The sequence below is a fragment of the Staurois parvus genome, unplaced genomic scaffold, assembly GCF_062004578.1.
Source record: "Staurois parvus isolate SC_StPar_1 unplaced genomic scaffold, SC_StPar_1.0 ptg000598l, whole genome shotgun sequence".
Classification (NCBI taxonomy): Eukaryota; Metazoa; Chordata; class Amphibia; order Anura; family Ranidae; genus Staurois; species Staurois parvus.
Window position 1 is genome coordinate 1043160 of NW_028318394.1, and position 25594 is coordinate 1068753.

Below are 25594 nucleotides of genomic sequence, written 5' to 3' on the forward strand. Positions count from 1 at the left end.
TCCACTTTTGCCTCTTTTATTTGGGGACAATAATGGATGTAAATAGACAACGAACAATTCTATTAAGCATGTGCTATTTTTATTGTGTCAATTTATGTTACTTTATAAATTGCTAAAAAAAAAGTGCTTTTACAGAAAACCTACAATATTACTAAAGGCAAACATGTCTATTGCCATGTATTGTTCTAATTTTACTGACAGAGGTTTCTGGCATCTGCTTTATTATCTTGTTTTTAAAAACAATAAGCTTTTTGCACAAAGTTCTCTGTAGAGTTCTTCATAATACAGTGCTGGGCTTTGACTTCATGTAAACATTGACTCCTGTCATATTTAACAAGTGAATTACTTAAACAATGTAGAACACGGTTAGATGAACAGCATATGGTCGCATAGGAGCAAGTCAGCCTGAAGTATTTCCCCGGACTCTTGCCTAATTTTGTGTTGCTTAATAGGATTCTTTCTTAACCCTTCAGAAGATTTCTATTACCTCAGTCCCTGTTGTAATGCCTGTACTATACCAATAATAATAAGGCTTTAAAGCTTTGCAATAACTTTATGGCAAAATCATGTTTTAAAAGCCACAGTTTGACATTCATATTTATGAATATCTTGGTATTACTGAGCTGAACACAATAAATAAAAGGGTATACCATAGTTCAAGCAGAGCATCAACCAAGCTAAAAATATTGATCAACTCCCTGGGCGCTACATGGTGATATAATAAACATTACTGCAAAAATCAATGCAAAAATGTGCAAGCTTCTACACACAGATATACAACAGGAACAAGGTTAAGGTTTTCCACTATCATAGGTTCACAGCAGATCTAGTGGTGACACTACAATAAATAAACTGTGTATCAAAAGCAAAATGTCCTCCACATATAGATGCAAAGTAAAGTGATAGCAAACAACAAAATCCTCTTGTGTGTTCTACTCCCAGTGGATCTTCACCAGATTGTGCCTCTTCCGCTTACGGGAAAGATATGGCCCTCTAAGTCATATAGTACATTAAGCAAACACTGGGTATGTCTGAATACATGGTTACATCACGGCGCTCAGCTTCACCCTACATGTTTCATTATAATTGACATCACTGGGGGCCAGAGCAGTTTGCCTATTCACCACATATTTTATATCCTCCTTGGACACTGGAAAATCAGGAAGTTAGAAGCCATATCACAAGCCAAGCCTTGCTTTGGGAAAGCCTTTTAAATACCATCTAAAATGCAATATTGCTATACCCCAATTATAAATTAAAGGAAAAGTATAGTCAAAGCTATTTGGCTATACTTCTGGGGATCATAGGAGCGCATAGGAGTGCCAAATGCTCCCACCCCCTCCACAACCTGGTGCTCCTGTGAGTGCTGGAGGGGCAGAGCAGATAGCCTGTGACTGAAAGTGCCTGCTCAGTAAAAACTGAGAACTGAGTGCTCAGTGGTATTTCATTGCTCAGTTCTCAGTCAGTCATTAGGGGACAGAGACCACACTTGTTTATTAAAATGTAATTTTCTTTTTTTTTATGGACATCGGAAGATGTACAATTTTATTTTTCATACTGTATATACAGTATGTACTGATTTTTTAAATTAATTTATACCAAACAAAACACCACATACAGCTTAAAGGCTCCCAAACGTGATTTAAACGATTGGTATCTTTTCATGTCACCCCCGGAGTCGCATTAATAGGAACTCCTGCATGCTGTATAATATTTTAATATAATTTTCTTTTGCTTTATTAAATGCCCCTCATGGCAGTATCCTGTTCCCTATACCCTTTTTTGATAATATACTATTAGCCTTGACAATTGGTAGACGTTAGTATCAAGATTCGTATCATAGACTTTAATAGAATTCACTGTTAAGTTTGCATTTCATAAATTTCAAAAAGGTTTCATTAACTTTCACACTTAAAGTGGTACACGTAGATATTTTATTTCTAGTTTATTTTTTTATACTGGAACACATCTGAGATTGGAACTGTTGTAGTGGTTGTGCATTTCACATTTAAAGTGGTACACATGGACATTTGAAGAGGTACACATGGATATTTTATTTCCAGTATATTTTCTGTTTTTTTTTATATTTGAACACCTTTGAGATTGAACTGGTACTGTGGTTGTGCATTTCACATTTTACCACTTGCTTTCCTGAGGATTTACCCCCCTTTTCCTGACCAGGCCTCTTTTTGCTATTCGGCACTGCACTATTTCAACTGGTATTTGCGCAATCATGCAATGCTGTACCCAAACAAAATTTACATCCTTTTTTTCACACAAATAGAGCTTTCTTTTGGTGGTATTTGATCACCTGTGCGCTTTTTATTTTTCGCGCTATAAAGAAAAAAAGACAGAAAAGTTTGAAGTAAAACAATATTTTGTATTTTTGGCTATAAAAAATATATAGTAAATTCAAAGTTAGTCATAAATTTAGGCCAAAATGTATTCTGCTACATGTTTTTGGTAAAAAAAACCCCAATAAGTGTATATTGATTACTTTGTGTGAAAGTTATAACGTCTATGGTATAGATACTGCAATTTATGCCATTTTTTCTATACAGCACTGCACTAGTTTAACTGACAATTGCACAGTCATGCAATGCTGTACATAAATGAAATTTATGTCCTTTTTTTCACACAAATAGAGATATCTTTCGGTGGTATTTTATTACCTGTGCACATTTTATTTTTCATGCTATAAACAAAAAAAGACCCCAAATTTTTTTTTTAAATTATATTTCCTAATTTCTATCATAAAAAATATCCATAAAACTAAAATGTTGTCATAAATTTAGGCCAAAATGTATTTTGATACATGTTTTTGGATAAAAAAATCCCAGTAAATGTATATTGATTGCTTTGTGTGAAAGTTATAGCATCTACAAACTATGGTATAGATCAGGGGTCCTCAAACTTTTTAAACGGGGCCAGTTCACTGTCCCTCAGACAGTTGGAGGGCCGGACTATAGTTTAAAAAAAAAAAACTATGAACAAATGCGGACACAGTACAGGAGATGACCACAGACTACAGACATACTACAGGAGATGACCAGAGACTGCGAACACAGTACAGGAGATGACCAGAGACTGCGAACACAGTACAGGAGATGACCAGAGACTGCGGACATAGTAGAGGAGATGACCATAGACTGCGGACACAGTACAGGAGATGACCAGAGACTGCAGACACAGTACAGGGGATGGCCAGAGACTGCAGACACAGTACAGGAGATGGCCAGAGACTGCGAACACAGTACAGGAGATGACCAGAGACTGCGGACACAGTACAGGAGATGACCAGAGACTGCGAACACAGTACAGGAGATGACCAGAGACTGCGGACACAGTACAGGAGATGACCAGAGACTGCAGACATAGTACAGGAGATGACCAGAGACTGCAGACACAGTACAGGGGATGGCCAGAGACTGCAGACACAGTACAGGAGATGACCAGAGACTGCGAACACAGTACAGGAGATGACCAGAGACTGCGGACACAGTACAGGAGATGACCAGAGACTGTGAACACAGTACAGGAGATGACCAGAGACTGCGGACACAGTACAGGAGATGACCAGAGACTGCAGACACAGCATAGGAGATGACCAGAGACTGCGGACACAGTACAGGAGATGACCAGAGACTGCAGACATAGTACAGGAGATGACCAGAGACTGCAGACACAGTACAGGGGATGGCCAGAGACTGCAGACACAGTACAGGAGATGACCAGAGACTGCGAACACAGTACAGGAGATGACCAGAGACTGCGGACACAGTACAGGAGATGACCAGAGACTGTGAACACAGTACAGGAGATGACCAGAGACTGCGGACACAGTACAGGAGATGACCAGAGACTGCAGACACAGCATAGGAGATGACCAGAGACTGCGAACACAGTAGAGGAGATGACCAGAGACTGCGGACATAGTAGAGGAGATGACCAGAGACTGCGGACATAGTATAGGGAATGACCAGAGACTGCAGACACAGTACAAGAGATGACCAGAGACTGCGAACAGTACAGGAGATGACCAGAGACTGTGGACATAGTACAGGAGATGACCAGAGACTGCGGACATAGTACAGTTCTAATTTCTATCATAAAAAATATCCATAAAACTAACATTTTGTCATACATTTAGACCAAAATGTATTTTGATACATGTTTTTGGTAAAAAAAATCCCAATAAATGTATATTGATTGCTTTGTGTGAAAGTTATAGCATCTACAAACTATGGTATATATCAGGGGTCCTCAAACTTTTTAAACAGGCGTGTCAGTGGGAGGGAATAGTACCCCATCATTGGTGTCAGTGGGAAGAAATGTGCCCCATCATTGGTGTCAGTGGGAGGGAATAGTACCCCATCATTGGTGTCAGTGGGAAGAAATGTGCCCCATCATTGGTGTCAGTGGGAGGAATAGTGTCCCATCATTGGTGTCAGTGGGAAGAAACGTGCCCCATCATTGGTGTCAGTGGGAGGAATAGTGTCCCATCATTGGTATCAGTGGGAGGAATAGTGCCCCATCATTGGTGTCAGTGGGAGGAATAGTGTCCCATCATTGGTGTCAGTGGGAAGAAACGTGCCCCATCATTGGTGTCAGTGGGAGGAATAGTGTCCCATCATTGGTATCAGTGGGAGGAATAGTGTCCCATCATTGGTGTCAGTGGGAGGAATAGTGCCCCATCATTGGTGTCAGTGGGAAGAATAGTGCCCCATCATTAGTGTCAGTGGGGGGAGGAATAGTACCCATTATTGGTGTCGGTGTGGGGGGGGATAGTGCCCCATCGTTGATGTCAGTGTGGGGGGGGGAATAGTGCTCCGTCATTGGTGTCAGTGGGGGAAGGGGATAGTGTCCCAACATTGGTGTTAGTGGGAGGAATAGTGTCCCATCATTGGTGTCAGTGGGAAGAATAGTGCCCCATCTTTGGTGTCAGTGGGAGGAATAGTACGTCATTGGTGTCAGTGGGGGGGAATAGTGCCTTGTCATTGGTGTCAGTGGGAGGAGTAGTGTCCCATCATTAGTGTCAGTGGGAAGAATAGTGCCCCATCTTTGGTGTCAGTGGGAGGAATAGTACGTCATTGGTGTCAGTGGAGGGGAATAGTGCCCCGTCATTGGTGTCAGTAGGGGGGATAGTGTCCCAACATTGGTGTCAGTGGGGGAAGGAATAGTGTTCCATCGTTGGTGTCAGGGGGGGGGTTGAATAGTGCCCCATCATTGGTGTCAATGGGGGGGAGGAATAGTGCCCCATCATTGGTGTCAGTGGGGGGGAGGAATAGTGCCCCATCATTGGTGTCAGTAGGGGAGAGCAATAGTGCCCCATCGTTGGTGTCAGTGGGGGGAGGGAATAGTGCCCCATCGTTAGTGTCAGTGGGGGGAGGAATAGTGCCCCATCGTTAGTGTCAGTGGGGGGAGGAATAGTGCCCCATCGTTGGTGTCAGTGGGGGGGGTGGAATTGTGTTCCATCGTCGGTGTCAGGGGGGTGGAATAGTGCCCCATCATTGGTGTCAGTGGGGGGGAGGAATAGTGCCCCATCGTTGGTGTCAGTGCCCCCCACTGACACCAACGATGGGGCACTATTCCGCCCCATCGTTGGTGTCAGTAGGGGGGAGGAATAGTGCCCCCTCGTTGGTGTCAGTGGGGGGAGGGAATAGTGCCCCATCGTTAGTGTCAGTGGGGGGGTGCAATAGTGCCCCATCGTTGGTGTCAGTGGGGGGAGGAATAGTGCCCCATCGTTGGTGTCAGTGGGGGGGTGGAATAGTGCCCCATCGTTGGTGTCAGTGGGGGGAGGAATAGTGCTCCATCGTTGGTGTCAGTGGGGGGAGGAATAGTGCCCTATCATTGGTGTCAGTGGGAGGAATAGTGCCCCATTGTTGGTGTCAGTGGGGGGGAGGAATAGTGCCCCATCATTGGTGTCAGTGGGAGGAATAATGCCCCATCATTAGTATCAGTGACACCAATGATGGGGCACTATTCCTCCCACTGACACCAATGACGTGTAACTTGCTGACCCCTATTCCAGCATGGTGCTGTTGCAGCCAGCATACCTGGTTGCAGCAGCACCATCTGCACGGCACACTTACCTGTCAGCTGTCCTTCTTCACTCCGGCATCTCCCTCACTCGATGTTCATGGGGCCGCTCGGCTCCGCCTCCTCGCAGGTGATTGGTCGCCTGTGTGCCTTTCCTGAGCTACAGTTCTGACGCCCAATCACCGGTGAGGAGGCGGAGCCGAGCAGCAGGAGTGAGGGAGTGGCCGGAGTGAATGAAGGAGCAGCGCTTCCTGGACTGGATCATCGTGGGACTGAGACCGGAGCCAGGTAAGATACAGCAGCCCCCTGCCCACCCCTGTACTTAGTGTCCCTTCCTGTCCCGCCCCTGCCAGCGGGCTGGATAAATGGCCTCGGCGGGCCACATGTGGCCCGCGGGCCGTAGTTTGAGGACCCCTGGTATAGATAATGGAATTTACACAGCTTTTACTTTCTGACTGCCGATCACATTTCTTGAGGTGCTAAAATACCAGGACAGTACAAACACCCCCAAATGACCTCTTTTCGGAAAGTAGACACCCTACATTATCTGCTGAGAGGCATATTGAGTCCATGGAAGATTTACTTTTTTTCCACAAGTTTCTGTAAAATGACAAAAACATTTATTTTATTTTTTTTTTCCACAAAGTTGTCATTTAAATTATATATTTCTCACACAAGCCATGGGTATATGTGGAATTACACCCAAAAATACATTTTGCTACTTCTACCGAGTATGGGGATACCACATGTGTGAGACTTTTTGGGAGCCTAGCCACATACAGGAGCCTTAAATTCAATGACCACTTTGAAAGCCTGAAGGTATGTAACTTCCTCATTTCACTTCCTCACTACCTATCATAGTTTCAGAGGCCCTGAAATGCCAGGATAGCCTCCCCCATGAGCCTATTTTGGAAAGTAGACACCCCAAGGAATTTAAAAAGAGGCATGGTGAGTATTTTGAAGATCTTATTTTTTCTCACAAGGTTTTGAAATATAAAAAAGAGAAGAAAAAATGTTTTTGTTTTCTTTCTTCTATTTCCAAAAACCTTGTGGCAACAAAACTTGTGGCAACAAACAAGAACTGCAGAATACTCACCATGCTTCTTATCAAATTCCAAAAAGGGGTCATTTGGGGGGGGTTTGGTGCTATCGTGGCATTTCAGGGCCTCCAAAACTGTGATAGGTAGTCAGGAAGTGTATTCAGGAAATAAAGCCCTTTAAAAGCCTAAGGCTACGTTCACACTAGCCTTGTGTGCAGATGGCAGAGAGGCGTTTGGTAAGCGTTTTTACCGCTTCCCAAACGCCTCTGCCAATTCTGCACATTACAGCACATGGTGCTGTTCTAACGGGAGCGTTTGTGTTGCGTCGCGTTGCGTCGCAGCAAAACGGACGCCTCTGGACGAGTCAGGAGGCTTTGAAGCCTCCTATTCTCGTCTATGGTACCGCTCCGCAAATGCCCGGCCGGCGTTTGCGGTGCGGTTGCGACGCGGTTGCGGGGCGTTTGCGGAGCGGTAACACCACTCAAACTGCATTATAGGCGTTTGTGGGGCGTTATTAACGCTCGGCAAACGCCTAGCAACCTCCGCTAAACCGCGCATGCGGCATTTGCGGAGCGTTTGCCGAGCGTTAATAACGCTCCGCAAACGCCGGACCAACGCTTGCCAAACGCTATAGGGGCGTTTGGCAAGCGTTGGCAAGCGTTGGCAAAACAGCCTAGTGTGAACGAGCCCTTAAGGTGCTTATTAGATTATGGGGTCCTGTACTTGACTAGACTCTCAAAAATATTCTCACATGTGGTATATCCATACTCGTGAAAAGCAGCAGAATGTATTTTGGGGAGTAATTCCACATATACCCATGGCATGTGTGAGCAATAAATCATTTAATTGACAGTTTTGTGTAAAAAAAAATGTTTTTTTTTTCATTTTCCAAAAAACGTGTAGTAAATAAATACATTCTTCCACTGACTCAACATGCCTCTCAGCAAATAGTTTGGGGTGTCTACTTTCCAAAAAGGGGTCATTATGGGGGGTGGGGGCATTTTATGTCCAGCATTAGAAGTTTATGCCACACATCACTCACTCTTCTAACCACCTGAAGACCAAGCCATTTCTGACACTTTTTGGTCACATGAAACAAATCTGTATTTTTTGCTAGGAAATTACTTTGAACCCCCAAACATTATATATTTTTTTAAAACAAACATCCTAGTGAATAAAATGGTAGGTGCTGCAATTTTTCATGTCACATAGTACTCGCGCAGCGATTTTTCAAACGCAGATTTTTTGCAAAAAATACACTTTTTTACTTTCACTGCACAAAAACACAATATATTGGCCAATTATTTGGTAAAATATGAAAGATGATGGTATGCGAGTAAATAGATACCAAACATGATATGCTTTAAAACTGTACTGCCCTTGATCTGACGTTTGCGGCGATACCTCACATGCATGGTGCAACCGCTGTTTATGTTGGCACAGGGTCAATGCTCGTGCACGCAGGTGCGTGCGTGTTGGCGTTGTGTGCGAGGGTGCTTTTATTTTAAGTTTTTTTCATTTTTTATTCTTTTTACAATGTCCCTTTCATTTTTTTTTATCACTTTTAATGCTATCACAGGGAATTCAAATATCCCCTATAACTTGAATGGGCATTGTCATATTTTTTTTTTTTGAGAAATCTTGGGTCTATCAGACTTTAGATATCTCCTCTGCCCTTGCATTATCTAATCTCACCAAGATGGGTGTGATCAGATGCTTTCCCAATTTAAAAATGGCACTGTTTATATCCTGCGAAGCTTAAGTGATGAAATGCTCGTAGCTTCTGATTTTTTAGACTATAGACATGATTGGCACCATTCTGGTCTCCAATCAGATCTATGGTTAGCTGGCAGAAACACTGGCTGCATCCTCAGGTTCCCCCGATGGCACGGGACTGCCCAAGAAGGCAGCAGGGGAGGGGAGGGGCATCTTCTCCGGCTGCTTGTAAAAGCAATCCTGCAGCTAATTAGCCACTAGGATTGCTTTTACATAAAAGCCGATCTCCGGCTGAAAAAAAATGATACCAGGATGATGCCCATCCACCCACTTCTAATGGTGGGCACACATGAAATGTGCCAAAAATATTAGAAAATATATATGCCAAAGCATAGGGGCCATCTACCCACTGGCTACCCCAGGCCCCCATGCTTCGGTATATATGCTCTTTTTTTAACTGCGGGTGAAAAATCTCATCCAACACACACCTACCTATGTACAGTATATTCTAAGAACAAGACCCTGTTGCTGTCAGAATAAACAAGACAGTGCTGCAGCTGAAAGACATCCTCGTTTCTTAAGCAGGCTTTTTCCCCCTTTCTAAGATGGGTATTTACAAGCTGTTAGGTTGCATGGTGCCACATGCGCCAATTCCAAGATTGTACAAATGTCCAAATAGTGGCATGCTTGAATAAAGATTGTCCACGTATAAGTGGTACCCCATATGGAAAAAGGATGACACCAAGTCCCAAACTATCTTGCCACTGCTCCCCATGTAGTCTGGACATCCGGGGGGCTCCATGTGACTATCTTTTCCCTCATAAATCCGAAACATATATGTATAGCCTGTTGCTCCCTCACAGGTCTTATACATCTTGACCCCATATCTGGCATGCTTGCTGGGGAGAAATTGCTTGAATGCAAGGCAGCAAGAAATATTAATGAGGGACTCATCAACGCAGATTTTTTGCTGGGGAGTATAGACATCTGCAAATTTACGGTTAAGGTGATTTATGAGAGGCCAAATTTTGTGGAACCGGTCAAATCCAGGGTTACCCCAAGGATGACAAAGTGTGTTGTCATTGAAATGCAAAAAAGGCATTATACTCTCATATCTATGCCTGGCCATGGCAGCAGAGAACACGGGCATATGATGAATTGGATCTTTGGACCAATACAACCGCAATTCATTTTTTTTAGTAATGCCCATGTTGAGGGTTAGGCCCAAAAAAACTTTAAATTTGGAAACCATAATGGGTTTCCCTGAGAATGGTCTGGCAAGGTTTGAATTTGGGTTGTCGGTGATAAACTGTTGTGCATATAAATTGCTTTATCCGCAGTTAATGCATACAGATATTCTTTGAAAACAGCTCCATAAAATCAAGGGGAGTAATTAAATTTGCTGTTTCCACCTGAATTCTGGGTTGGGCAGTGAATGGGGGAAGTACGGGTGCTGTAGAATTTGTGGGCTGCTAGTCGGGATTTGTAAGGGGGTTCAGCTCCCGAAACGCATCAGTTAATCCGCATCATTAGACACAGCCATTTGTGACTGTTGTTGTGGACCACACACACTGCTTTTATCGTTGGTTTGTGAGTATATATCTATTTGTCTATTCATTAAACGCATGGTATACCACGGTAATGCACGATGAGAGTGTGCCCTTGTTTGTTCTTTTTTTTTACATCCAAAAGGATACTAGGGGCCCTACGGGCCTGTGTGCAAATTCTTGGTGACTGCGGGACACTACTTGTGCTCGCCACCGCACCAGCTTGTACTGCACTTATGGGACTCAACACATCACCAAGTAATACTGCAGTGCTGGTATGTGAAACACCAGGATGTACTAGGCCGCTGGTGCTCTCCAGTTCACCAAAGGTTATAGCGGCACTAGTGCTGACACTATGAGAGTCATCAAAATTTACCCGCAAGTGCTAGCAGAGGTATTCGAGATTAGATTATATATTGATGGACCATAGACTCTTGGGGGTTTATTTACTAAAGCTGGAGAGTCCAAAATCAGACTCCATTCTGGATAGAAACCAATCAGCTTCTAACCTCAGCTTGTTCAGTGAAGCTTTGGCAATGAAACCTGGAAGCTGATTGGTTTCTATGCAGAAGGGAGTCTGATTTTGGACTCTCCAGCTTTAGTAAATAAACCCCTTGGAGTCGTTGGTTAAAGTAAATATAGAAGTCATAACAATATCGGACCATGCACCTGTCAAAATGAAGTTATGGGGAAAAGAGCAAAATATGTTAAGTATGTGAAAACTACATGAGACGGAACAGAGAATAAAAAAAGAAATAGAACAATATTTTGAAAGAAATTAGACTGAAGGAGTTTCGACGGCCACAGTGTGGGAAGCCCATAAGGCATATATCAGGGGAGTCTTGATAGCGATTGGGGTTAAAGGAAACTAGTGGTGGGAGCCCTATCTTAGATAGAACGAATAAACTTGATAAAAATGATGATAATTGTTCCAAAAATACTGTATAAATTCCATATGAAAGCTTCTGGGAATGTATTTTAAAATAATCCAAAAAAATTATAACAAGATATATTTGGGGGAATAAAAAAATGAGAATAAGTTACGAAGTGTTGTGTAGAGATAAGCATAATGGGGGTTTAGGTGTGCTGGATATTAACAGATATTATCATTCAGTATTATTATCACGTATTTTTGATTGGACACATAATGCATGGGGGAAACGTTGGGTAAATATAGAAAATACATTTAGTGAGACATGATTGAATAGGGTGGTGTGGTTGCCACATCAATACCAAAGGTTGGCAGAAAGCACAAGCACTTATACACAAAATGTATTACGAATTTGGGATGTGATGCACAGACAAATAGGATGGGAATTCAACTCCATGTTGATACTGTTGGTTACAGATCTTTTCCCACCAGGGAAAGAAAACATTTCGGGGAACTGGATAATAAAGAGAGATGCACAGTTAAAGGATATAATGAATGGGGAAGAAATCTGCTCCTTTCAGGAGCTGAAAAACAAGAAGGAGCTGTTTTCTAGGTTAGATGAGTGGCAATATTTTCAACTAAGACACTTTGTGGTAAAGCTCCCTGGGCACTTAAGAACAAAGGTGTACATGAACTGATTTGAACAATTACTTAGAACACACAGGGATGGGAAGCATGGTACCTCTCGAATTTATAAAATCCTTACTGTAATGACAGAGGTCACTGCCCTCCAGTATATGGAGAAATAGGAAAGGGAATTGGGAATAGTATTTGATGAGCAACAAAAAAGAAAATTTTTAGAATAGCACATGGGGCCGTAGCTATGAAGGTGGTGGAAATGAATTATAAATGTTTAGCTAGGTGGTATGTTACACCGAGTGTGGCACATATGCAATATGAGGACAAATCACCTATGTGTTGGCGGGATGTGGGTTTAAGGGCATCATGGCACATACATGGTGGAAGTGTCCTAAAATTCAGGACTATTGGGAGGGAATAATTCACCCAATTCAGGAGATAACTGGGGTAAGAATCCCGAAAGATCCAGAGGTATTCCTATTCCATAAAACCGAGCTTACAGTAGAAAAATATAAAAATTTGGTGTTATTTTATCTTATAAGCACAGCAAAAGGACTGATACCCAAATTTTGGCAGTAACAAGAGATACCAAAAATAAAAGACTGGATAGGTAAGGTGGTATATGTATAGAATGGAGGAACTCTACCAAATAGAAGAAGATAAAATGGAGAGGTTCAGAGAAAGGTGGAAAAATGGGATGAGTTTAAGAGATCAAATAAATATGTTGAAATGGGAGAAATAGAGGAGCAGATGAGAGGACTGGTATGAGTAAAAGAAGAAAGTAAATATAGGAAGGAGGCAAAGGGAATTCTGACGACACTCGGAAATGTGGAGGAATGGGGAGCTAAGGGAAAAGAAATATGGGTGTGGGGTGGAGGAGAGATGGGGAGGAGGTGGGCTCTTTGAGGAAATGTTTAATATGGAAATATAAGTTTTTATATATTGTTATGACAATCTTCGTTGTGGTTTGAAGTTTTTGTTGAAATGTAAAAATTAATAAAATACTTACAAAAAAAAAGTGCTAGCAGAGATCAGGCCTGATTCTGCGAAAACTGTGATTTCGTGTGCAATGTATCAAGTGACAGTGGCCTACTGACACTGCATTTGCTGGGGGAGAGGGTGGGGTGGTAAGCGTAGGGGCTAAACGCAGGTGCTGGGGCTGATCCAGCTAACGCTGCATTTTTGGGGACACTATACTAATGTGAACGCTAGTATAGTGCTGATCTGATCAATGATATTGATCCGTTCAAACACTATACTAGCAATGGAGGTTTATTGTGTATGTGGGCAATTAAGGGGTTAAATGTAATTACTGGTGTAATGACGGGCAATTTGACGCTATCTGGAAGGGGCGAAAAACCGCGGGAGCGTGAATCACGTATATATATGTGATTTTGTGCACCCATGATGACCTGTAGCAGTATTTCTACTATAGGGTGGCGTGGAAGCGGTAAAATATGTCCAGTATAAGAATTAGAAAAATCTAATTTCATCATAAATTTAGGCCAAAATGTATTCTGCAATGTCTTTGATAAAGAAAAAATCCTAATATGTGTAAATTAATTGGTTTTCGTGAAAGTTATAGCGTTTACAAATGGCAGTATAGATACTGGAATTTTTTTTCTTTTAGTAATAATGGCGGCAATCAGCAACTTATAGCGGGACTGCGGCCGGCATTCTGACACTGGGGAGAACTGACTTGGTGTCACTGACATCCCCAGTGACACCAATTCAGTGATCAGTGCTAAAAAAAAAAAGTATTTCTGCTATAGGATGGCCGGGAACCAGTTAAAGTGACACATGTAGATATTTGAATAGGTACATGTGGATATCTTTATTCCCAAACATTATTTACAAGAGATTTAGTTTTTGTTTTTTTAGTATATTATGAAAGTATTCAGCACTATCTGATTAATACTGAGCAACACTATCCATACATATTGATGTATATTCACTTGTAAGGCCACATGTGTGTATGCAGCTGTACATAGCCTTTCAATATAATTGGTAGGTGTATGTGATTGGGCTTGGGTGGGTATTGGTTGATTTAAAGATAAAGGCATTGTCAGGAGGAGAATTGTGATTCAGAAACTACTAAAGGCTTTTGATCATAACAAATGGGCAACTAAAATTTTATGTAATGACAGCCAATATATGTTGTCAGTACAGGGTAACTGCAGTTTTCTCCTTATCCCTCCTTATCAAGTTGTAAATAGAACTACAGACCCAGGATGCAGACAGGTTGACATGTTTTTGCATAGCTTGTAGTGTTTATATTTTAGAATATTACTGCAATTCCATAAAAATGACTAGGAGGAAAGGAGTGTAGGTATGTTTTATCAAAGTATGGTTGTGACTAGAGATGAGCGAAGTATTCAAAAATTCGATTCGGCTGATTCGGCGAATTCGATGAATAAATTTGATTCGATGCAAATATATTCGCTGCGAATTTAACTTATAAAAGGGTGTTTCTAGGCTTCAGAGAGCCTTCATATTAGTGCAGAACACTGTACCTTTAATTTAAATGCCCTTGGAGTCTGCTGGGGAAGAGAAATAATACTGTCAGTCAGCATGACATGCAGATGAGTGCCGTCGATCTTAGAATCACCGCACACTTCACTCATTTGGGCAGTCACGGGGCCAAAACCAGAGTGTGGAGCCACAGTGTGGCAGTGGAGGCAGCAGCAATGGGAGGCCATACAGCACCCTATGACAAAAATGGAACCCACCAGCAGTGTGAGGAGACCTGAAAGTGGCACATGGCAGAGTGTGGCGATGGAGACAGCAGCAATGGGAGGCCGTACAGGGATCCATGAGAGACTCTGGACCTGGCAGCAGCATGAGGAGGCGGTACAGGGGCCCATGGCAGATTACGGGCCTGGCAGCAGCAATGGGAGGCCCGTAATCTGCCAGCACCCTATGACAAAAAATGGAACACACCAGCAGTGTGAGGAGACCTGAAAGTGGCACATGTTTGGGGCATGATTCATGGCGGATTTAATCAGTTGTGTCAGGAACTGGTGGTTTGAAATCCAGACTAATCCACACCTGATTCATTTTCACAAACGTGAGTCTCTCCACACTTTGGGTGGACAGTCGTGTCCTCCGCGGAGTTACAATACCTCCTGCCGCACTAAACACGCGCTCCGATGCCACGCTACTGGCCGGGCATGACAGCCTTTCAAGGGCAAATTCAGCTAGTTGGGGCCAAAGGTCAAGTTTCGTTGCCCAGTAGTCAAGGGGATTGTCTACCTCGGTTGGCAGGGTGCTGTCCAAGTAGGCCCAAGCCTGTTGTTTTAGGTCCTGCTCCAGGTCCACCTGATGCTGCTGCTGCTGCGGCTGGTTAGTAGTTTCCTCACTGCGCTGGTGAAGAAAGCTACTCATCATCGACTGCAGACTGAGGCAGCCGCTGCTGGTGGAGCTGCCACTGCTCCTACCACCCCACCCCTCCCCTGCTGCCATGGCAGCGGAACGCGAGCGCACAGGACCCACAGTGTCTGAGGATGGACGTTGGCGCAGAAAGGCAGAGACCAACTGACTACATAGGTGGTTTTTATAGTACGTTATTTTGGCCTCCCTCTCAGCAGGTGTGAAAAAGGCCACCATTTTTGAACGGTAGCGAGGGTCCAACAAGGTGGACAGCCAAAAGTCATCCCTCTGTCTGATGGTTATTATTCGGCTGTCGCTACGCAAGCAAGCGAGCATGCTATGGGCCATTTGTGCCAAGGAATGCGAGGGACTCCCTGCCTCCATCTCCACAGCATACTGCCACGGTGCGTCTGGGTCCTCTGTCTCCTCCTCCTCCTCCTCTACCAGATGCTCCTGCTCCTCCACTCCTGTCCGCTGAGTGGAAAAACCACCCATTTCACTCAATAATTCCTGAGCACCAATGTCCTCCTCTACCTCCTCCTCTTCTTCCTGTCCTGCTCCCACAGGGGTCATGTGGCGTTGAGATCTGTGCGCCACGTCTACCGCACCCTGACCAGCCATTGTTAACAGCATTTGTTCTAGGACGTGCAACAGAGGAATGACGTCGTTCATCCCATAGTCCTGCCGACTCACGAATAGCGTGGCCTCCTCAAAGGGCCTGAGCAAGCGGCAGGTGTCACGCATGAGCTGCCAATGGCTGACATCTAAGTTACACAGGGGAGTACCTTTATCTGCTTGTAACATCAGGAATCTGTGATGGCCTTTTGCTGTTCGTAAAGGCGGTCTAACATATGTAGGGTTGAATTCCACCTTGTTGCAACGTCACAGCATGAGGAGTCGGTACGGGGGCCCATGGCAGATTACGGGCGTGGCAGCAGCAATGGGAGGCCCGTAATCTGCCAGCACCCTATGTCAAAAAATGGAACACACCAGCAGTGTGAGGAGACCTGAAAGTGGCACATGGCAGAGTGTGGCGATGGAGACAGCAGCAATGGGAGGCCGTACAGGGACCCATGAGAGACTCTGGACCTGGCAGCAGCATGAAGAGGCGGTACAGGGGCCCATGGCAGATTACGGGCCTGGCAGCAGCAATGGGAGGCCCGTAATCTGCCAGCACCCTATGACAAAATGGAACACACCAGCAGTGTGAGGAGACCTGAAAGTGGCACATGGCAGAGTGTGGCGATGGAGACAGCAGCAATGGGAGGCCGTACAGGGACCCATGAGACACTCTGGACCTGGCAGCAGCATGAAGAGGTGGTACAGGGGCCCATGACAGATTACGGGCCTGGCAGCAGCAATGGGAGGCCCGTAATCTGCCAGCACCCTATGACAAAAAATGGAACACACCAGCAGTGTGAGGAGACCTGAAAGTGGCACATGGCAGAGTGTGGCGATGGAGACAGCAGCAATGGGAGGCCGTACAGGGACCCATGAGAGACTCTGGACCTGGCAGCAGCATGAAGAGGCGGTACAGGTGCCCATGGCAGATTACGGGCCTGGCAGCAGCAATGGGAGGCCCGTAATCTGCCAGCACCCTATGACAAAAAATGGAACACACCAGCAGTGTGAGGAGACCTGAAAGTGGCACATGGCAGAGTGTGGCGATGGAGACAGCAGCAATGGGAGGCCGTACAGGGACCCATGAGACACTGTGGACCTGGCAGCAGCATGAGGAGGCGGTACTGGGGCCCATGGCAGATTACGGGCCTGGCAGCAGCAATGGGAGGCCCGTAATCTGCCAGCACCCTATGACAAAATGGAACACACCAGCAGTGTGAGGAGACCTGAAAGTGGCACATGGCAGAGTGTGGCGATGGAGACAGCAGCAATGGGAGGCCGTACAGGGACCCATGAGACACTCTAGACCTGGCAGCAGCATGAAGAGGCGGTACAGGGGCCCATGGCAGATTACAGGCCTGGCAGCAGCAATGAGAGGCCCGTAATCTGCCAGCACCCTATGACAAAAAATGGAACACACCAGCAGTGTGAGGAGACCTGAAAGTGGCACATGGCAGAGTGTGGCGATGGAGACAGCAGCAATGGGAGGCCGTACAGGGACCCATGAGACACTGTGGACCTGGCAGCAGCATGAGGAGGCGGTACAGGGGCCCATGGCAGATTACGGGCCTGGCAGCAGCAATGGGAGGCCCGTAATCTGCCAGCACCCTATGACAAAAAATGGAACACACCAGCAGTGTGAGGAGACCTGAAAGTGGCACATGGCAGAGTGTGGCGATGGAGACAGCAGCAATGGGAGGCCGTACAGGGACCCATGAGAGACTCTGGACCTGGCAGCAGCATGAAGAGGCGGTACAGGGGCCCATGGCAGATTACGGGCCTGGCAGCAGCAATGGGAGGCCCGTAATCTGCCAGCACCCTATGACAAAATGGAACACACCAGCAGTGTGAGGAGACCTGAAAGTGGCACATGGCAGAGTGTGGCGATGGAGACAGCAGCAATGGGAGGCCGTACAGGGACCCATGAGACACTCTGGACCTGGCAGCAGCATGAAGAGGCGGAACAGGGGCCCATGGCAGATTACGGGCCTGGCAGCAGCAATGGGAGGCCCGTAATCTGCCAGCACCCTATGACAAAAAATGGAACACACCAGCAGTGTGAGGAGACCTGAAAGTGGCACATGGCAGAGTGTGGCGATGGAGACAGCAGCAATGGGAGGCCGTACAGGGACCCATGAGAGACTCTGGACCTGGCAGCAGCATGAAGAGGCGGTACAGGGGCCCAGGGCAGATTACGGGCCTGGCAGCAGCAATGGGAGGCCCGTAATCTGCCAGCACCCTATGACAAAAAATGGAACCCACCAGCAGTGTGAGGAGACCTGAAAGTGGCACATGGCAGAGTGTGGCGATGGAGACAGCAGCAATGAGAGGCCGTACAGGGACCCATGAGACACTGTGGACCTGGCAGCAGCATGAGGAGGCGGTACAGGGGCCCATGGCAGATTACGGGCCTGGCAGCAGCAATGGGAGGCCCGTAATCTGCCAGCACCCTATGACAAAATGGAACACACCAGCAGTGTGAGGAGACCTGAAAGTGGCACATGGCAGAGTGTGGCGATGGAGACAGCAGCAATGGGAGGCCGTACAGGGACCCATGAGACACTGTGGACCTGGCAGCAGCATGAGGAGGCGGTACGGGGGCCCATGGCAGATTACGGGCCTGGCAGCAGCAATGGGAGGCCCGTAATCTGCCAGCACCCTATGACAAAAAATGGAACACACCAGCAGTGTGAGGAGACCTGAAAGTGGCACATGTTTGGGGCATGATTCATGGCGGATTTAATCAGTTGTGTCAGGAACTGGTGGTTTGAAATCCAGACTAATCCACGCCTGATTCATTTTCACAAACGTGAGTCTCTCCACACTTTGGGTGGACAGTCGTGTCCTCCGCGGAGTTACAATACCTCCTGCCGCACTAAACACGCGCTCCGATGCCACGCTACTGGCCGGGCATGACAGCCTTTCAAGGGCAAATTCAGCTAGTTGGGGCCAAAGGTCAAGTTTCGTTGCCCAGTAGTCAAGGGGATTGTCTACCTCGGTTGGCAGGGTGCTGTCCAAGTAGGCCCAAGCCTGTTGTTTGAGGTCCTGCTCCAGGTCCACCTGATGCTGCTGCTGCTGCGGCTGGTTAGTAGTTTCCTCACTGCACTGGTGAAGAAAGCTACTCATCATCGACTGCAGACTGAGGCAGCCGCTGCTGGTGGAGCTGCCACTGCTCCTACCACCCCACCCCTCCCCTGCTGCCATGGCAGCGGAACGTGAGCGCACAGTGCCCACAGTGTCTGAGGATGGACGTTGGTGCAGAAAGGCAGAGACCAACTGACTACATATGTGGTTTTTATAGTACATTATTTTGGCCTCCCTCTCAGCAGGTGTGAAAAAGGCCACCATTTTTGAACGGTAGCGAGGGTCCAACAAGGTGGACAGCCAAAAGTCATCCCTCTGTCTGATGGTTATTATTCGGCTGTCACTACGCAAGCAAGCGAGCATGCTATGGGCCATTTGTGCCAAGGAATGTGAGGGACTCCCTGCCTCCATCTCCACAGCATACTGCCACGGTGCGTCTGGGTCCTCTGTCTCCTCCTCCTCCTCCTCTACCAGATGCTCCTGCTCCTCCACTCCTGTCCGCTGAGTGGAAAAACCACCCATTTCACTCAATAATTCCTGAGCACAAATGTCCTCCTCTACCTCCTCCTCTTCTTCCTGTCCTGCCCCCACAGGGGTCATGTGGCGTTGAGATCTGTGCGCCACGTCTATCGCACCCTGACCAGCCATTGTTAACAGCATTTGTTCCAGGACGTGCAACAGAGGAATGACGTCGTTCATCCCATAGTCCTGCCGACTCACGAATAGCGTGGCCTCCTCAAAGGGCCTGAGCAAGCGGCAGATGTCACGCATGAGCTGCCAATGGCTGACATCGAAGTTACACAGGGGAGTACCTTTATCCGCTTGTAACATCAGGAAATCTGTGATGGCCTTTCGCTGTTCGTAAAGGCGGTCTAACATGTGTAGGGTTGAATTCCACCTTGTTGCAACGTCGCAGATCAGGCGATGCTGTGGAATTCCGTTCTGCCGCTGCAGCTCAAGGAGGGTGTGCTTTGCGGTGTAGGAATGGCTGAAATGCATGCAAAGTTTACGTGACATTTTAAGGATGTCTTGCAGTGGGATGGTGGATTTTAGGAACCGCTTAACAACCAGATTGAACACGTGAGCCATGCATGGCGCATGGCACAACCTTCCTTGACGCAGAGCAGACACCATGTTCTTTCCGTTGTCGGTCAACATGGTTCCGATTTTCAGTTTGTGCGGAGACAGCCATCTGTCGATTTCTCTGTTCATTACACTCAGAAGTTCCTCCCCTGTGTGACTACGTTCGCCAAGGCATACCAGGTGCAGCACAGCGTGACACCGTTGCGCCCTGCACATGTGATATGCCGGTCGGGTAATGGGACTTGGCACGGGGGTGGCGGCTGAGGACACGGCGGAAGAAGAGGTGGTAGAGGCGGACATCTTTTGTGGACCAAGGACGTGCAAACGTGGAGGCAAAAGCGGCGTGACCTGTCCAAGTTGCTGGTGCGGCTGTGCCGGCACCACGTTCACCCAGTGAGCCGTAAATGACATGCACTGTCCCTGACCGTAGTTACAGCTCCACACGTCGGCGCTGCCGTGCACTTTGGCAGAGACCGACATGCTCAAAGACTGGCCCACCATCTCTTCTACATGTGAATGCAGGGCTGGCACTGCCTTTTTGGCGAAGAAATGACGGCTTGGCACTCTCCACCGCGGCGCGGCACAAGCCATCATTTCTCGGAAAGGTGCTGAGTCCACCACTTGGAAAGGGAGGGACTGCAGCACCAGCAACTTGGACAGGAGGACGTTCAGCTTTTGCACCGTCGGGTGCGTGCTCGCAAACTGTTGTCTCTTGGAAACGGATTCCAAGAAAGACTGCTGACGGAATCCGTGAAGAGGAGTAGCAGGAGAAGGAGCATCTGAACGAGCGGAAGATGCCAACGAGCGACAACTCCCCTCAGCAGAGGTGTTGGAGCCTTGACTGGCTGATAGAGGGCGATTGACGTCGGGTGACGGAGCAAGTAACGGAGCGGGTGATGGAGCGGGGGCTGGGGCAAGGAGAACCGCCGTATCTTTATTACGGTTTTCCCAGGCCACCAAATGGCGACGCTGCATATGCTGCCGCAACGCTGTAGTCCCAACATGGGCCCCCTGGCCACGCTTGACTTTCTGGCCACATAGTCGACATACGGCTACGTTTACTTCCTCGGGCGGCTTGACGAAAAATTGCCACACCGCCGAGTAGGAAACTTTGCCCCCGATACTCCTCACTGGCTGACTGCTACTTCCTCCGTGCACACCGGCACCACTACTGGCCGTGGTGGTAGGCTGCAGTGGAGCTGGTGCTCTACTCCATGGCCGATTGCCTCCACTGACACTGCTGCGACCCTGCTGCCTCCTGGGCAACCCACCGACTGTTTTGCTCGCTGCCAAGCTGCCACCCTCTTCTCCTGATGATGCGGAAGCAATAGCCTGATGACGACGAGGCTGCCAAGTGCGATCAGCCTCATCATCATCAATTAGGGTCTCCGCCTCACTACTAGCCCCCTCGGCTGCGTGTGGGTCAGGAGACAGACCTGTCTCTAGACCGGCTACCGAGCCACTCTCCTCGCCAGTACTTCTTCGCCTGGCTGCTGAAGAGGCGGATGTCTCCCCCTGTTCCTGACCGCCCTCTGTTAGCTCTTCCTCACTGTACAGTGGGGCTGAGCCCACAGCATGCGATACTTCGCTTGGTGAGGGAACACCAAAGGACAGGGGCAGGTAGAGGACACGTGATTTCAGTGGGCTTGCTCCCGGGCCATGCCAACTAACGGTTGTGTCTGACGTACCCACCGACCATTGGCTGTAGGTGTCAGAGGTGACCTGGGAAGAGGAAGACGACCGAGCCAACCAATCGATGACGGCAGGGTTGTCGGTGGAGACACGACCGCTGGATGACACCGGGAGCACTGGCCTCTGGCTGCGACTAGTGCTGCCTCGACCCCTTCCTCTGCTGCTACGTCTGCTCGCTCCTAAAACATTGCCTCCTCTGCCACTCCTCTGCATGTTATCTGACATACTCTTTAATTCAACGATTCTGTGTCCCTGAGTAACAATTCTGTCTCCCTGAGTAACAATTCTGTGTCTGTCCCTGAGTAACAATTCTGTGTCCCTGAGTAACAATTCTGTGTCCCTCAGTAACAATTCTGTGTCCCTGAGTAACAATTCTGTGTCCCTCAGTAACAATTCTGTGTCTGTCCCTGAGTAACAATTCTGTGTCCCTCAGTAACAATTCTGTGTCCCTCAGTAACAATTCTGTGTCTGTCCCTGAGTAACAATTCTGTGTTCCTCAGTAACAATTCTGTGTCCCTCAGTAACAATTCTGTGTCCCTCAGTAACAATTCTGTGTCTGTCCCTGAGTAACAATTCTGTGTCCCTCAGTAACAATTCTGTGTCCCTCAGTAACAATTCTGTGTCTGTCCCTGAGTAACAATTCTGTGTCCCTGAGTAACAATTCTGTGTCCCTCAGTAACAATTCTGTGTCCCTCAGTAACAATTCTGTGTCCCTCAGTGACAATTCTGTGTCTGTCCCTGAGTAACAATTCTGTGTCCCTGAGTAACAATTCTGTGTCCCTCAGTAACAATTCTGTGTCCCTCAGTAACAATTCTGTGTCCCTCAGTAACAATTCTGTGTCTGTCCCTGAGTAACAATTCTGTGTCCCTGAGTAACAATTCTGTGTCCCTGAGTAACAATTCTGTGTCCCTCAGTAACAATTCTGTGTCTGTCCCTGAGTAACAATTCTGTGTCCCTCAGTAACAATTCTGTGTCCCTCAGTAACAATTCTGTGTCTGTCCCTGAGTAACAATTCTGTGTCCCTGAGTAACAATTCTGTGTCCCTAAGTAACAATTCTGTGTCCCTCAGTAACAATTCTGTGTCTGTCCCTGAGTAACAATTCTGTGTCCCTCAGTAACAATTCTGTGTCCCTCAGTAACAATTCTGTGTCTGTCCCTGAGTAACAATTCTGTGTCCCTGAGTAACAATTCTGTGTCCCTCAGTAACAATTCTGTGTCCCTGAGTAACAATTCTGTGTCCCTCAGTAACAATTCTGTGTCTGTCCATGAGTAACAATTCTGTGTCCCTCAGTAACAATTCTGTGTCCCTCAGTAACAATTCTGTGTCTGTCCCTGAGTAACAATTCTGTGTCCCTGAGTAACAATTCTGTGTCCCTCAGTAACAATTCTGTGTCCCTCAGTAACAATTCTGTGTCCCTGAGTAACAATTCTGTGTCCCTGAGTAACAATTCTGTGTCCCTCAGTAACAATTCTGTGTCCCTCAGTAACAATTCTGTGTCTGTCCCTGAGTAACAATTCTGTGTCCCTCAGTAACAATTCTGTGTCCCTCAGTAACAATTCTGTGTCTGTCCCTGAGTAACAATTCTGTGTCCCTGAGTAACAATTCTGTGTCCCTCAGTAACAATTCTGTGTCCCTGAGTAACAATTCTGTGTCCCTCAGTAACAATTCTTTGTCCATGAGTAACAATTCTGTGTCCCTCAGTAACAATTCTGTGTCCCTCAGTAACAATTCTGTGTCTGTCCCTGAGTAACAATTCTGTGTCCCTGAGTAACAATTCTGTGTCCCTGAGTAACAATTCTGTGTCCCTGAGTAACAATTCTGTGTCCCTCAGTAACAATTCTGTGTCTGTCCCTGAGTAACAATTCTGTGTCCCTCAGTAACAATTCTGTGTCCCTCAGTAACAATTCTGTGTCTGTCCCTGAGTAACAATTCTGTGTCCCTGAGTAACAATTCTGTGTCCCTCAGTAACAATTCTGTGTCCCTCAGTAACAATTCTGTGTCTGTCCCTGAGTAACAATTCTGTGTCCCTCAGTAACAATTCTGTGTCTGTCCCTGAGTAACAATTCTGTGTCCCTGAGTAACAATTCTGTGTCCCTGAGTAACAATTCTGTGTCCCTCAGTAACAATTCTGTGTCTGTCCATGAGTAACAATTCTGTGTCCCTCAGTAACAATTCTGTGTCCCTCATTAACAATTCTGTGTCTGTCCCTGAGTAACAATTCTGTGTCCCTGAGTAACAATTCTGTGTCCCTGAGTAACAATTCTGTGTCCCTCAGTAACAATTCTGTGTCCCTCAGTAACAATTCTGTGTCTATCCCTGAGTAACAATTCTGTGTCCCTGAGTAACAATTCTGTGTCCCTCAGTAACAATTCTGTGTCTGTCCCTGAGTAACAATTCTGTGTCCCTCAGTAACAATTCTGTGTCCCTCAGTAACAATTCTGTGTCTGTCCCTGAGTAACAATTCTGTGTCCCTGAGTAACAATTCTGTGTCCCTGAGTAACAATTCTGTGTCCCTGAGTAACAATTCTGTGTCCCTCAGTAACAATTCTGTGTCTGTCCATGAGTAACAATTCTGTGTCCCTCAGTAACAATTCTGTGTCCCTCAGTAACAATTCTGTGTCTGTCCCTGAGTAACAATTCTGTGTCCCTGAGTAACAATTCTGTGTCCCTGAGTAACAATTCTGTGTCCCTCAGTAACAATTCTGTGTCCCTCACTAACAATTCTGTGTCTGTCCCTGAGTAACAATTCTGTGTCCCTGAGTAACAATTCTGTGTCCCTCAGTAACAATTCTGTGTCCCTCAGTAACAATTCTGTGTCTGTCCCTGAGAAACAATTCTGTGTCCCTCAGTAACAATTCTGTGTCCCTCAGTAACAATTCTGTGTCTGTCCCTGAGTAACAATTCTGTGTCCCTCAGTAACAATTCTGTGTCCCTCAGTAACAATTCTGTGTCCCTCAGTAACAATTCTGTGTCTCTCAGTAACAATTCTGTGTCTGTCCCTGAGTAACAATTCTGTGTCCCTGAGTAACGATTCTGTGTCCCTCAGTAACAATTCTGTGTCCCTCAGTAACAATTCTGTGTCCCTCAGTAACAATTCTGTGTCTGTCCCTGAGTAACAATTCTGTGTCCCTTAGTAACAATTCTGTGTCCCTCAGTAACAATTCTGTGTCCCTGAGTAACAATTCTCTGTCCGTCAGTAACAATTCTGTGTCTGTCCCTGAGTAACAATTCTGTGTCCCTGAGTAACAATTCTGTGTCCCTCAGTAACAATTCTGTGTCCCTCAGTAACAATTCTGTGTCCCTCAGTAACAATTCTGTGTCTATCCCTGAGTAACAATTCTGTGTCCCTCAGTAACAATTCAGTGTCCCTCAGTAACAATTCTGTGTCTGTCCCTGAGTAACAATTCTGTGTCTGTCCCTGAGTAACAATTCTGTGTCCCTCAGTAACAATTCTGTGTCCCTCAGTAACAATTCTGTGTCTGTCCCTGAGTTACAATTCTGTGTCCCTGAGTAACAATTCTGTGTCCCTCAGTAACAATTCTGTGTCCCTCAGTAACAATTCTGTGTCTGTCCCTGAGTAACAATTCTGTGTCTGTCCCTGAGTAACAATTCTGTGTCTGTCCCTGAGTAACAATTCTGTGTCTGTCCCTGAGTAACAATTCTGTGTCCCTCAGTAACAATTCTGTGTCCCTCAGTAACAATTCTGTGTCTGTCCCTGAGTAACAATTCTGTGTCCCTGAGTAACAATTCTGTGTCCCTGAGTAACAATTCTGTGTCCCTCAGTAACAATTCTGTGTCCCTCAGTAACAATTCTGTGTCTGTCCCTGAGTAACAATTCTGTGTTCCTCAGTAACAATTCTGTGTCCCTCAGTAACAATTCTGTGTCCCTCA